The sequence below is a fragment of the Cavia porcellus genome, unplaced genomic scaffold, assembly GCF_034190915.1.
Source record: "Cavia porcellus strain 051 isolate PalLab524CR breed Dunkin Hartley unplaced genomic scaffold, mCavPor4.1 scaffold_32, whole genome shotgun sequence".
NCBI lineage: Eukaryota > Metazoa > Chordata > Mammalia > Rodentia > Caviidae > Cavia > Cavia porcellus.
The window spans coordinates 38365995-38379024 of NW_026947515.1; the positions used below are offsets into that span (position 1 = coordinate 38365995).

The following is a 13030-nucleotide window of genomic DNA, read 5'->3' on the forward strand; positions in this document are numbered from 1 at the left end:
TGGGAGCCTTGGTGGGAGGAGCTGACCAGGAAATCAAGGGCAGTGTTCATGCATCATCCATCAAGGGCTGAAAAGTGCAGAGACTGGTCGGTTGGTACTGTCACCCATGAATTTTGAGAAGTGGGTCTGTTTTGAATTAAACCAGGTGCACTGACACACGCAGGTTTAGGAAGGTGGTGGCCTCACCAAGAAGCGGCAGAAGCCTGCGGCGTGGAAGGAGATTGTGGCTGTGAAAGGGAAGTCATCAAAGTTAAGACAAGTGTGTTTTATTTGTAACGGTTTCCCATGATAATTCTGAGATTTCGCAGCTATTATTGAGCCCCCCCCGCCCTTTCCAGCTTAACTTGGACAACCTGAGTTGAGTTTGTGAGTTTCTTTTCAAAGCGTGGCCTCTGCGGTATGTGCAGGAGAATGGGAATCCTTCTCAAAGTATTAATGTCAAGGTAGAGGTAGAGGTTTGGGCAGATCATGGCTCCCTCAGGCAGGTGCAGCAAGGGTCTCATCCAGGATCTCACAGAGCATGGGCCTCTGGGGAAGACCGGGAAGGGTGAAGCTGGGTGCAGCCACCATTGCTACACGGGGATGCATTTGTTTTGGGGTTGGAGTTCACAGGTCAGGTGAGATCCATCAGTCAGTTGAAAGTGATTGGTTGAGGTTCTATGATAGATACACAGCTCTAATTTATATAGGATCCTTGGGGAATATTTCTATAGATAAATTGTGTTGTACCTTAATTTTAATTCAAATAAGTTAAGTTGCTAGTGGATGCAGTGATGTTTTCTTATATTTTCTTTGGATTTACACTCCCTGACCTCTGACTTCTCAGGTCAGTAATTTTCATCTTTCTTCCTAATAAAGCTATTTAAAACCGTGAATGTCTGCTCTAACACTGTTTCAGCTCACCTCAGGAGTTTTAATATGTAGCATTTTTATTAGTTTTAAATATTTTATAATTTTTATTATAATTTCTTCTTCAGCCTCTAGACCTTCCAAACTTTTTAACATTTCCCAGCTTTGGTTTTTAAAGTTATCTTCTTGCCGTTGATTTTAAATGTAACTATATCACAGTTAAAGAATACTGTCCATATACTGGCCTTTGTTTTTGTGGAGATTTGCTTTGTGTAACATATTGTCACTTTTAGTTAATGTTCTATATGTTTGCAAAGAATGTGTATTCTGTTACTGTTGGGTGTAGGATTCCATATTTGGCCATTAGATTAAGCATTTTGATTGTATTGCTTATATCTTCTGTAGCCTTACTGATTTTTGTCTGCTGGATCTATCTGTTACTGGGAGAAACATGTTACCAATCTTCCAGTGTGCTTCATTAATTAGCTGCACACCCTTTAAGCAATATAATTTAGTTTTGCCTGATTTTCAGTTTTTGTGTAAGTGGATCTCATAGTCTGTAGCCTTTGGTGTCTGCGTTTTTCATTATCCAATACCTGCTGGGAATAAGCGTTGGCAGTGCTGGCGGGAGAGCGAGAAGGGGCCTTCTGCCACCCTGTGTGATGAAGAGGAGAGGCCTGCACGGTCGGTTTGCACATGGGCGGACTGATGGCTGCGGTGAGGAGTGGCTGTCTGGTTGTTGGAGCTGCGGGCCGGCCTTGCTTTTTCATAGAACACCCTTCTTATTTGACAGAAGGACCAAGGGCTGAGCAGTGGTTACCCACACAGAGGTATTTGGCAGGCATTGTCTTGAAAATAAACAAAGTGAGCTTGTCACTTCCAAGAAAACAGCTGACTGTATTTGTTGCCAGTGATAAAATTTCAGTTTTCACTTGAAAATTAGAATTGTGAGAACCTGGTATCTGCCACCAGGAACTCAGCCTGTCAATACTTGCAGACCCTTCCGATCCATAGACGTGGTGATGTGAAGGTGATTTTCTTGGTGGTTTTGTTGCCAGCATGTAGTGAAATGACATCATTTGGAAGACTTGCGGAATTCGGTCGGCAGTGTTTCCAGATGAGGTACACGTGTTGCAAAATCATGCAGGGGTAAAAGATTAATTCAGTGTGCAGGCCAGCGGGCTTGCTGCAAGGAGAGTAGAAATTCGCGGACTGACTGGCCGGCCGCACATGCTGCGCTGCAGCTGAGGCTTAATCGTTACTTGCGCAGTTTTGGTAGCTTCAGAGAGAAATAGCTTCAGAAACCTGAAAAGACTGTGGAATTACTGTACAAGTCTGATTTTCTTTGTGTAATTCAATGAAAAAACATCACAATAGATTAAATGCAGAAACAGATAGGAAAGTTGAGCTGTACCTAGTAGGCCAGACAGTGTAAATTTTACAAAAATATATAAAAGGTGCCCCCCCTCTCACTTTCTATTTTGGAAAGCAAAAGCAAAAGTTGCCTTTTATAAGGACTGTTATTTCTGTTTACATGTAATGTGTTTGTAGTTTTTAAATGAATTAATATACATTTTAAAAACAGTATTTTATGCAATCCATATAAAATGAAAGGTCTTTGGGATCTTTAATCATTAAAAATGGAAAAAAAGCTGTGGAAAGTTTGAGTAGTTTGTTTTTTGCGGAGTGTATTTCATTGTAAGGTTTTTGACCCAATGTTGTTTACCCACTCAACTGTTTTTGAAACAAGCATGCATGCGCGCATGCGCGCGTGTGTGTGTGTGTGTGTGTGTGTGTGTGTGTGTGTGTCTGTCTGTCTGTCTGTCTGTGTATGTTTTTCCCTCAGCTTGGTTCTATTTGTTTCAATAAATTGCCTGGTGTGTGTACCTGGCACACATAAGTGTGCATTGGTGGGTCTGCTGTGTTTCTAGGAGAATTCCTGGATGATAGGATGTGGAGATCTGTAAGTAATGTCCTTCCCTCTTCAACGTAATGTCAGATTTAGTCAGAGTCCCAGCAGAAAATAGAAGTTATTTCACAAGTTCAATAAACAGGAGATTTAAAATTAGGTAGGTATAACTTCAAAAGCAAATGAGGAACGGTGCAGTATTCTAGTGTTAAGGTAGATGGTCTGCAGGACTGAGTTTTGAACCGAGAGCCTTGTGCCTTTTAGACAAGCACTCTCCCTGGGAGCTCTTCCCCCGCCACACTGACACATTCTGACCTGTACAGGACTGTCAGGAAAGCGCTCCTAACTCTGACAGATATGTGTGATTAGGGCTACCTAGCAGGGACTGTGCTCTTCCTTCAGGAGCGGGGGATGCAGGTGCCTCATGGGAACTGGTGGGCCCAGAGCCTAGGGAATATACGACCTCACCTCCGGCACCTTCAGTCTCCTGCCAGTGTCCTCTGTTGGTCAAACTCAGCTTGAAGCCAGAGAGGAGGCGGTGTGGTGATACATTTCATAGGAATTGAGTTTCGTGTGTGGCGGAAGGCAGTGACCAGACCCAAGGCTGCCCCTGCTCCCAGTGGCTCTCTAGGTGGGCCAGTGTCATTTACAGAAACATCGTCCTTTGGCCACTCTTGTGAAAGTGCCATCTTTGTCCTAAACCAGGTGTTCAGAAGTCCACTCTTGGTTCCCTGTCGTTTCATGGTCCGGATGCCTGCGTTCGGGTTAGTATCTCCTTGTCTTGCTAGAACTTCGCCCTTTGTCTTGGTCTCCAGTGTAGTGTGTTCTCTCATTTTTGTTTTGAAAGCCCGTTTTGCCTGGAAGGTTCTTTGCATTTCAATAGAGTTGTAGTGGCCGCCCCTCGCGTTTCTATACGTACAGGACCCTGTTGGAATTTTGGTTACGACTTTACTGACTCAGTGGTCAATGTGGGAGAGAAATCTCCTCTTCCGTCCCCTCCGTCCTTCCTGTCCTCTTTTCTGGTATTGAGCACTGAATCCAGGTCCTTGGTTTGCGCTGAGCTACATCCCACCCCTTGTCTATTAGTTTATTTATTTTGGTGTTTTAGAGACAGGGTCTTGCTGTGTAGCGCAGGCTGGCCTTGAACTCTCTATAGAACTCTGATTGTCAACTTCATGGTGATCCTCCTGCCTCAGCCTTACAAGTGCTGGGATTATTTTTTCTCCCACCTAGGGAGAGAAATTAGATCTTTATACTGTTTCATCTTTAATTCCTGGGCATACTATTTATTTAATTCTATAGTTTTCTTTGTAGAGGCTTTGTACACCTTTGTTAATTTATTTTTAGGTATTTGATTTTTTGTTTGCTGTGCTTTTATTTTAGAGATGGAGTCACACTGTAATCTAGGCTGGCCTCGAACTGCCCCAGCTTTCCAGGGCTAGGGCTATAGGTGTGTGCCACCATGCTCTGCCAGTATTGATTTTCTAAAAACTGCTATTGAAGTTGGGTTTAAAATCTTACCCTTGTGATGCATATGATTGTACGTATGCACATAATTGTTACAATTTGTAGAAATGCTGTGTTTTCACAATTTTTGTATATTATGTTTATATTCAATGACCTGTGTATCTGAGTTTATGAGTTATTATACTATTGTTGCTGAAGATTCCTTTGGGTTTTCTGTGAACACATTTGTGTTATCTGCAAATAACGGTTAGTTTTTCCTTCCTAATTCCTAACACATTCTTTCTATTTATTGCACTGTCTAGAACTTTAGTATAGTGGTTTTGAGTGACGATGATAACAGGAAGAATCGTGTATTTTCGGTATTGTTGATTTATCGAATATTTTTCTTATTTTCTCATTCATATGTTTCCATTATTGAATGAAATGATAGTGGCTTTTCTGGTTGCTTGCTATAATGAGGATCTATATTGTTGTTTTGGTGCTGGGAGTGAACTAGGGTCTTAGGTGTGTTAGGCAAATGCTCTACCACCGGCCTGTGCCCCCAGTCCTACGTATTTGTTTAGGATTTTTACATCTATCTGTATCTAAATGTCCCAATTTACTGACATAATTTGTTAATAATACCCTCTTTTAAAAATATATCAGGGCTTTTGTAATAAGCTACAGTCCCCCTTTTTTTTTTTTTGTACTGGGGATTGAACCCACGACCGTGTGCTTGCAGTGCAGGCGCTTTTGCCGTTGAGCTAAACCTCGGCACTCTCCTTTTTTTTGGAAGCAAAGTAGGTCTCACTAAGCTGCTCAGGCCGGGCGAAACTTGCAATCATCCTGCCTCAGCCTCCCATAGTGCTGGGATCATAGGCACGCATCACCACACCTGGGTCACACACTCTACCTTGTGTAGAATTTCTAATGATGTTCTTTTTTTTTTCTTTGTATTCTTCGTACAGATCATTGGTTCTGATCAGTTTTGAAAATGAGTCTTAGTAGCGGTTTGTCAGCTTTATTTATGTCTTTTGGGACAAAGTCTCACTATGCAGTTCAGGCTGGCCTTGGGCTCACTTTATGGCTCAGGCTGGTATGAAGCTTGCAAAGGATTCTCCTGCTTCAGCCTCTCAAGTACAGGGATTGTAGGAGTGCGCCACCGCCCTCGGCTTTATGTCAGCTGTGTTCTTTCCACATAACAGACTTCAGACTTGCCAGGCCTGTCTGGTCCTTCTTCCTGCCTACGAATGAACCTACTATTATACTTTCACCTTTTTATTTTTATAGATTCAATTTGTTGCTCATTCTGTAAACTCTTAGGATAATATACTTAGATTATTGATTTTTTCATTTCTTTTCTAATATGTGCTTTTAAAAGCTATAAATTTTATTCTAAGAATGTGCTGCATTCTGTAAGTTTTATTGTGTTGCATTTTTTTTATTATCTAGCTTAAAATAATGAGAGTGTTTTGTGGGTTTTTTTGTTTTGACTGCATTATTTAGAAGTGAACTGCTTAATGTCCAAACATTAGGGGGGTTTTCAGGTTGTTTTATTTCTTAATTTAATCTACCGTTGGTTAGAGAATACACTCTGGAATTATCCCAGGCCTTTGATTTCCATTAGAGTTACTCTGTGGCCTGTCACAGGATCAGTTTGGGTAGAAGATCATCCCTGGATAAACCTGTGTCATCTGGTTATTGAACACAATATTGCTTGTTTGCAGTGTTGTTCAATTTTGCATGCCCTTATGTGTTTTTTAAAATTTTTATTTACTTCTTCTGTCAGTTGCCATGAAAATACCTCCTTTTAGTTCATGCCAAAAGCTATAGGATCGCGTGTATACAAATGTAGAAATTTTGGGGCTGGGGATTTAGCTCAGCAGCATTAGCGCCTGCCTTGCAAGCAGGCAGTCGTGAGTTCGATCCCCGGTACCGATTTAAAAAAAAAAAATGTAGAAATTTTGTATCTTTCTGATGACTCATTATGAAATGGTCTTCAATTTTATTAATATTTCCCTCAAAGTTGACTTTGATATATTAATATTTGCTTTTTTCTTTTTAGATTACTGTGTGGTTCACTGTTTTCAAAACTTTTTGGCTTTTTTGTATCTTTACATTAAAGGCAAATTTCATATCAACTGCTAATAGTTGTTATCTTTGCCCCAAATCTGACCATTTTTGTCTTTTTCTCTCCTGCTCTTTCTCTTCTTTTGTAATGTTGAGGATGGAACCCAGGGGCTTCTACATATGAGGCAGGTGTTTGCTCTCAGCTACAGGCCCAGTCCCGGGCAATATTTTTAAGCTAGAATATTTAGTTTATCTAAAAGTAATGACCTCTATTTCAATCTAAATTTAGCGGCTGATTCATTGTTTTCTATTAGCCCTACTTGTGTTCTGTATTTTTTATTTATAACTTTTAATTAATTTTTACTCTACCCCCCATTTAGTTATATATTTTTGCTTTGCTCCTGCTTGCAGTGGTCACCCATTCTAACTTGCATACGTGGCCTATTAATGACTGATATAAAGTAGAATTCTTACCAGTCATGGATAAGGAAGAGACTTGAGAACTCTGGAGTTCTCATCACTGATCTCTCTCAGTTTATCTGCTGCTGTTTATTTTACTTCTCTGTATTTGAAAATGCACTTGATACTACTTCGTAATAGTCGGTCTTCATTTAGTTCTATCCCTTTATTTTTATATCATTTTTCATTTTGTTTATGTCTCTTAGGTTTTCTCTTTTAAAAAATACCATACTTGTCTGAAAATATCTGTTCATCCTTGATTTTTGAAGTTTCCTTTCTTTTTGGCCGGGTTTGAGATTCAGAGCCGCTGGCACTGTGCAGACCCCATGGCCTGTCCTGCCTTCTGTTTTCTGTTGAGAATTTGGCTTCTTGTTTTGCTTTTGCTTCTTTGAAGCAGTGCTTTAAATCTGGACAACCTCTGCCCCAGTTGAGCTAGCTGTTAGTAAACATCGTCTTTGGTTTCCAGGTTTTGCTGTGATACGCTTAGCTAAAATACATGTATATGCAGCTTAGAATCTGTAGTGTTTTTGACTTGGTGGCTTGATGTCTTTTGCCAGATTGGTTTCTTTCTTTCTTTCTTTCTTTCTTTCTTTCTTTCTTTCTTCCTTCCTTCCTTTCTTTCCTTTCTTTCTTTCCAAAGTTAGACTGGTTTTTCTCAGTCACCCACCCTGGCCTCCAGTTTGAGACCCTCCTGTCTCAGCCTCCGGAGTGCTGGGATTACAGGTGTGTCCCAGTGTGTCCATCTTGTTTAGGAACAGTCTTAGCCACTGTCTGTGCTGTCAGACTTCTGCTCACCCTTCTTTCCACCTTCTTGGACCCAGATCCTCCTGTGTGAAGACCTTTGCATCACATCCGCGTGGAGCTGGTGCTCCTGTGTTTGCACATTTTATCCCAGGGCCTCATCCCATGCCTCAGTGTGGCCATTTGCTTCTGATTCAAATGTCAGGTACCTGGTTCTGTCTCAGCTACTGTGTGTCTCATTTTGCCTCTACATCCATTGAGTTCTTTGCTTTATGTCTGCCCCCACTCCACCAGTGTTAGAATTTTCATTGGGTTTTCTTTTTATGGTTTCTAATTGTCTTGTCAGGATTCTCTATCCTGCCTTTATCAAATTGAACATATTAATGCCCAAGATAACAACAGGAGTTAATAAAAACAGACTCAACAGGGAGTCAGATGTTAATTTAGATTGTGGTCACTACTTGTTGCATTTAAGTCTGGGTATTGTGTACAAGAAATTGTGCGGGTGATTCGAAGCTTATTCTGGTTTCACTTTGGGTGGGCAGGTGGACTGAGGGGAGCTGGGCTGTGTGGCTTAGTCAGGGGATGTCCTTCCCAACGGGGCCTGGCTGTGAGCACGGTTCCACTGCAGGAGCAGTCTCATCCTTAGGGTGTAGCTCTCAGGTCCCAGAGCTCGGTGTGTTTACCAGCTGCAGTCTTCTCCTGTCCTGATGGGCCGTGCCTCTTTAATTTTGGTTTTCTAACACTTATCTCTGTGAACAGCACTGTTTGGCTTTTGCTTCTAAAAGAAATGACAGTAACTCCATATCATCAAATATTCAGATACCCCTTATGTTTCATGCATAAATACTTCGTAAGTAGCCGGTTCCCTTCAGGGTCGGAAGAAGGGTTGTTGTATTCTATATAACTGGTTACATCTTTAATCTGTGTGCTTTTCTTCCCTCTTCATCCGAAGAAATGAGAACAGTTGTGTTACAGAATTCCCCATAGTCTGCGTTTTGTTGGTTGTTCTTGTGACTGACACTTCCTGTGAACTGGTATTGGATCCAGAGACTTTAGCAGATTCAGATTCAGGAGACGCCTAGAGCCAAGTCGTCTCCTACTTTATGATGCCAGGGTTGACTGCTGAGTCTGCAGCGAGCTGGTGAAGGTTGTGTCAGCCTGGTTATGCACTAGTTCTGGTGGTTACCGATGAACCTGAGTAGCCCGTGATCAGCACTGCCCAGATTCAGGATTTTCTTTGGGGCTGCAAAGGGAGAAGATCGTATGTCACACCTTGTGCATTTATTAGCTTGGTAAGTTCTGTTTCATTTAATATGAATATCTCCCCCCCTGCCGCCCCAAACGGAGTTTTCTTCAAGTTCACTTGTTGCTATTTTCTTGTTTTAAGCAAAGTGTTGACCTCCTCCCTTACAGGACCAATGATGATATTTGTTATTCTTTTGCTGAGCTCTATGCATTGTTACATTTTTATTGATTTTACAGCGGTAACTTCTTTTTATTTTGCTATTTTGCTTTTGTTCTTTTTCTGTAAGAAGGATGTCCTTAGATCTGGGTGCAGCTCTGGTAGGATCCTCACGGCCGGCTCGTGTGAGGCGCTGGGTTTAGTCCTCTCTCTCTTAGGTACAATGTGGCCGCGTTACTGTACCAATTTATCCCGCAGCCTTTCGGGATTTCCCACGCCCAGCCGGTGCAGTGTTGCCACCTGCTCCCCAGGCACCTGCCTAGCTCACCTGTTCCCACAAAGCAAATTGCCTTCCTCTCCCTCGGTAACTTTTCCATTCTCTCAAGCCGGAAACCTCGCATTCCTCCCTGACTTGGCCCCTGAATGGTTTTTGTGTCTGAGGCTTCCTGAGAACACCAGGGTGAGTGTGCACACAGCTCCTGGGTGACTCATGCCCTCACCCAGTGCCGGGCTCCAGGACTTCGGAGCCTCGCTGTGCTATCTGTCTGCTCGCCTCCTGCCCCTGGCCGACCTGCAGTTTATCTAAAGTGCTCCTGTCCCCTGAGTCTGTGACACCTCATCCTCTGTAGAGGAGGAGTCTGCTTATCTGCGAGCCTTCCGGGCTTTTCCCTGGCGTCCCACAGTGCAGGCATCTTGAGCTGGGCGGGGCCTTCTTGCACTGCCTTTGATGTACGCTGCCCCTGTGACAGTCTGTTCTACTGTTTTCTTAGGAATTCTCATCCCTCCTTGGGACCTAACAACCTTTTAGAAGAACATCAAAGACCATAGAGGCCTAAGTTTTGTAACTTTTTTCTTTTTATAGTTTCTGGCAGGATGGTCATAACTTGCAGTGTCCAGGCTGTGTGTTCTGTGTTCTGTTGCAGTTTTCTCCACTGTTGATTAAAAGCTCCTCTCGTTTTTCCTTTTGCTAGGTTACATTGTGACTGGTTTATTCAGTGTGTACTGATGGTCTTCTTACCAACAGGGTGTGTTTCTCCAAGATACTTAATATCTTACATGCATATTCAAATGTTTAATGAAGTCTTCGGGGTTTTTTGCTTGTCTTGCAGTACTGGGGATTAAACTCAGGGCACTCTCGAATTAGATCACCAGCACTTTTTAAAAAATTGTTTTATTTTGCCACAAGCTGTCATTCAGTTTTCGGGGCTGGGTTTGGGCTTTCCCTCGTCCTTCCTTAGCCTCCCCAGGGTGCTGGGATTATGGACGAAGGAAGTTGTAATTACCTACAAGATCTCTAGAAAAATTATTTTAGTAGCCTTTTGTGCTCCTGCCATGTCCCCGGGGCAAGACAGGAGTGCAGTATTAATTCAGTGATCAATTCATGCAAGGACTCAGTGTTTGAGCTAATTTTCCAGGTATTTGAAAGTTAGCTCTTTAAGTATTTAAACATTTGTTACTGCTCCTCTTTGGCAAACAGGGAGAAACAATGATTATTTAACCTTTCCTTTTTTGATGACTTATTCATATTTGTGAAACCTACTCATCTTTGTAATTCTGGTCCTCAGAAAAGTGCCTACCACAGTAGACATACATGTTAGAATTATTTCTAATTAAAAATAACATTGTTACAGTCTGCACCTGTGCCATTCATGATACAGGATGTTTAGCTGAATTTTTGCAGTTTTGCTTTATTGGAGCTTTTGATTTTGTTTTTTTAATCTATAGTTATTTTTTCTCATGAAAGTGAAGTTCAGAATCTGTAGCTTTATGACAAACTATGATTAATTTTATGTAGGTGTGAGATTGTATATATTCATGAAAATTGGTTGCTGTATGATTATGACTTACTAACTTCACTATACGTAAATTAAACTCTGAAGAAAATATTTAGTTGCCTTTCCTGCTTTCCTCATATATATAATATCTGTGTCTGTATATGGATATATCTTTGTATTTATTTGTGATACTAGGACTTCACAATGAGCTACGCACAAACATTGTACTTACTAATCAGGATACCGTGTAATATTTTCATATGCATTTACTTTGTGTAACCAGGTTAAACCTATCTATCTCCTTAAATGTTACCACTTCTTCGTGGGTAAAACGTTGAAGCCCAGCGTGGTAGTGTATGCCAGTGATACTAGCAGGGAGACTGAGGCAGGAGAATCATCGCATGTTTGAAGCCAGCTTGAGATGCACAGTGAGTTTAAGGCCGTCCTGAACTATGTAGCAAGACGCTGTTTAAAAGAGAAAGAAAGAAAGAAAGAAAGAAAGAAAGAAAGAAAGAAAGAAAAAGAAAGAAAGAAAGAAAGAGAAAGAAAGGAGAGAGGGTCTTTTAGCCTTTTGGGATATACAGTATGCAGTATGCAATAGACCTAGAGTCTGTTGTTGTCTCTGGTTGTGTTTGTCAGATGGGCAGCAGAGGGAGACTGAGGCTTGATTGAGAGAAAGGAAGAGAAGCCCAGGAGGCCAAGGAGTAGCGCAGAGTATGCGTGCCAAGGAGAAGCCAAGGCTCCGAAGACTTGATCAACAAGGGAGGGGACCTCAGGCAAACAGGCCCATAGTCCCATCTGGTCCGCTCAGATGTGAGGCATGAACCTGCAGCCCAATTTGGTGGCCTCAGGGCAGACACCCTTTGCTTTTTGTTCCCTGCTGGACCCGTAACCTAGCACGGGAGTGCATTGGACCTCCAAGCCTGTGGCGGTTTCAGTGAGAGCGAGCAGCCCAAGAGTTGGTTCTGGTCACTTGAGGTTTTTGGCAGGCTCTCCTTTCTTGTTTTAGCATTAGTAACTGCAGTATTCAAAATAAAGTGGTCTCCAGAGGGCTTTCTGGTGGCAGTTGCCAAAGGTTTCTGCCCTTATGAACACAGCTGTTTGTTAGAATCCCCCTGGTGTTCCCCAGGGAGCCTGACACTCCCGATCCCCCTGCCTTCCACGCTGTCTCACTGATAGAATTTGGTCCAGCGAAATCATCTTCAATAAAAGGTCTGTTTCATGTACAGCCCAGGCCTTTCCAAATGCCTCAGTCCTACAGAGGGCAGAGGCATCTGGCAGCAGTCCTCACTGCTCTGTTTTTCCGTAATTTGCAGTCAGTTTTGAATAATAGCCTCAAAAATCAGTCAGTGATTTTAAAAATTATTATTATTCTTATTATTATTTGCAGTGCTAGAGGTTGAATCCAGGACCTCATGCATGCTAAGCAAGCATCCTACCTCCGAGCTTCATCCTGACCTTTTTTATATTTTGAGGCAGTATCTCACTAAGTTTTTAGACTTGCCTCGAATTTCTGATACTATCTCAGACTCCCAAGTAACTGAGATTATATACTTGTGCCACCATGCCCAGCTAAAATTTATTTTTTATTTCTTTTTAGCAGTGCTGGGGATTGAACCTAGGGTCTTGCACATGCTAGGGGTGCTTTGCCACTGAGCTGTACCCCAGGTCTAGTCTATAAAGCTTTTAAAAACCTAAAAGTCATAAATGTTCATAGTATCAATTATATAGTACAGTACTTGTAAGGAAAGGTTTGTGTTTTCTAGCTGCTCTGAAAAATTGCCAAGGACCCCAAAGACCCTTAGTTTATGTACTTTGTGTTTATCAATATTTATCCTATTAGAAATTAAAACAAAGTTTTAAATATTTGTTATCTTATTTTAAAATAATAGCAAATTGTAACAAATTAGCCAAAGTAATTGTATTTCTATTTATTTAAACATGTTTTTTATAACATCAGAACTAACACTTAACATTTTTAAAATCTCTTTAATATTTTAAAATGTAGCTAGATCCTTATCTCTTCCTCTGCATTTAATTTGTTGTAAAAAGCTATTTTGGCTGAATTATTTGAAAAAAACCTCTGTCTTACACAGGTAATTGTTTGAAAAAGAGAGGAGTATTTTAATATCTTTTTCAGTCTTTTGGACTATCCTTTCGTACTGTACCCAGACTTGACAAGTGGGGTTTTCTTAAAGATGAGCTGCAATGTGGGATCGGATACTCCATTAATGAGCTTTCTGTGACTCCTGTGCTCATTAGAAAATGAGTCTGAAAAGGCAGACAATGCAGGAGTCTAACCTTAGTAGTCTGCTGAAGTCATGATGCTCATGTTATTTCTATTTTAAAGGTGAGAAAATTAGGTTCAGAAAACTG

The 13030-nt window shown here is 41.5% G+C and overlaps 1 protein-coding gene across 10 annotated transcripts in view; it reads left to right on the top strand.

Moving 5' to 3' along the window:
* The window catches only part of Myh10 (myosin heavy chain 10), a 120996-nt gene that overhangs the window by 8217 nt on the left and 99749 nt on the right, over window positions 1–13030 (top strand). The gene's annotated exons all lie outside the window — the stretch shown is intronic.